This window comes from Triticum dicoccoides, chromosome 4A (genome assembly GCF_002162155.2).
Source record: "Triticum dicoccoides isolate Atlit2015 ecotype Zavitan chromosome 4A, WEW_v2.0, whole genome shotgun sequence".
Lineage (NCBI taxonomy): Eukaryota > Viridiplantae > Streptophyta > Magnoliopsida > Poales > Poaceae > Triticum > Triticum dicoccoides.
Window position 1 is genome coordinate 675497093 of NC_041386.1, and position 2572 is coordinate 675499664.

The window sequence follows — 2572 nt, forward strand, 5'->3', positions numbered from 1 at the left end:
TTTTAGTAAGTACTATATAGTAAGTGCTACTTTGTTTTTAGTAAGCACTACTTTATTTATTTATAGTAAGTGCTTAGTAGTTGAACTAGATATATAGTTGATTTAATTAATAAAACTACTTTATTTAACTATATATAGAAGTAGTTTATAGTAAGTGCTACTTTATTTATTTATAGTAAGTGCTACTTTATTTATTTATAGTAAGTGCTTAGTAGTTGAACTACATAGTTGATTCAATTAATAAAACTACTTTATTTAACTATACATAGAAGTAGTTTGTAGTAAGTGCTACTTTATTTATTTATAGTAAGTGCTACTTTATTTATTTATAGTAAGTGCTTAGTAGTTGAACTAGATAGTTGATTTAATTAATAAAACTACTTTATTTAACTATATATAGAAGTACGTAGTTCCCGCATCGACGTCGGCGATGCCTATCCCGCATCCTCGTCGTCGTCGACTCGGCGGTGGAGGCCTGCTTCATCAGGGCCATGTTCGGGACTGGGCTCCTTCGGGCTGGTATTGGGAGGTGCTACCTTCTAGGGGACGTAGGTTGGTGAGAAGGCAGCCCGTTATTGACCCGATCCATGTTTGGTGGCGGTCGCGTGGGCCAGTGACGGTGCCGAGGCTTCCGGACACCGCGGAGGTGTTACGTCACCGTGTCAGCGAGGAGGACGAGCACGTCCGTCGCTACATGGTTGCGTTGGAGGGCAGGTTCGACAATACCTGACAGGTTCTTCAGGGATCTTACTGGAGCTATGATCCTGTGATCGTTCCTTATCTTTGGGTGTCCACCGCCGCGACGATACCCGTCGGGCGCTACGGTTCTAGCTGTATTAATTAGCGATGCTATATGTATGATACTATTCGAGGAGTATTCGACGATGTACGGACACAAGAGATGATGTACTTTTGGTTATAATTGAATGCATGCTAATTTGAATACTACTTTATTTTACGATTTGGTTTTGCTTATTGAATGCTCATATTGGAAAAGTACTCCTACTTTGAATGCTAAAATTTAAGAGCACTCCATGCAGAAATCTAGGAGCCCCCTCCATCATCCACGCCGTCGTGGGGGTAGCTTCTCCTTCATTCCCGTGTGCTAGACAATTTGTTGTAATAATGCACTCGGGAATGAAAGGAGGAGCTACACACCATCACCGATAGTCAACCCGTGATTAATAATAATGATCTAATTTAGGTTTTTTAGTACATATATTTAATATTTGAATTATGAACTTAGGCTGGAAATGTCGTACTCGGACGATGAAAATCGCCCGGGGGAGTGCGACTGGTGCCACGACGACCGAGCTATGTGCGACAGGTTTATTGAGCTGGACGAAGATCGGCACTTCAGCATTAAGTTCGAGGAGACCTTCGATGTTCATACGGTACGCAACGACGACAATAGTTTTTTTCGTAATTAAGCACGACTTCAACTATTTTAACGTGTATTTTTCATCTTTTCCAATTCGACTAGCTTATCCCATGCTTTGCAAGACGCTATGTCTTGGAGAGGATGGGTTTTGAAGACCATGAAAGTATGGAAACCAAACAAATTATCCTAAGTACCCATCATGGTGTGGATTTTCAAGTAAAGCTGTACAATGCTCATAGTGTAACCTATTTTGGTTGCAAAAACTGGGAAGCATTTTGCAAGATGTATGGTTTTGATGAGGGTATGCTTGTCATCATGGATCTTGGTGATCCTACAATCGCGCAAGAGATACCTTCGATTTTTGTCCTTGTGGATACACCTCCAATTCTTCCCCCATGTGAGCTTAACATAGTTATTAAGTAATTTATATTGTTTATTTCAAAATAGTTGACAACTTATTTCCATTGACAGCTTATTTTCATTCTTCAAAGAATGTGCGGAAGATGGTAGACAGAACCTACTACACCGAAGGCTCCGAACTAACTTATAGGGAGAAAAATCATCTGGTCGCATTTTGTACTGATCTTGAGAATTACAATATCTACAATCAAACTCCTCAACATTATGTTCAATACGTGCCAGTAGTGCACGTGTTGAACTACGGTAACTACCATGGAGATACCCTGGTAAGATTTTTTACTATTACGACATCCGTGCATCTTTTTGCACACTACTAAAACTAGTACATCATTGCTAACTACAAAGTTATTACTATGTTTTTCAACAGATAATCCTGAATGATTGTGTACTTCATCTTTTGTATACACACGGTAGCCTTCATGTTTTGAACATACAACCAGGTCTTCCTACGAATCTGAACTGTCCATACCAGGTTTCTAAAAGAAGTGGAGGCATGACAATCAAAGAATGGAAAAAATGTATGGACAGTCGTAAAGAGCTTCTTGGAAGCAACAATCAGCGAAGGGCAAAAATTGTAGACATGATTATCACCATTCTTCATAATGGAGAGTCAGGGTCTATATTGTTTTATGTTATTTTACCTTAAGGGTGTTTAGGTCATGTCCTACCTGATACTGATGATCTGCATGTGCTAAGAACAATTATGTAGGGTTGGGTTCGATGACTATGAGGATGATGATCGTATGACTTATTATTAATAACGGGTAGAAG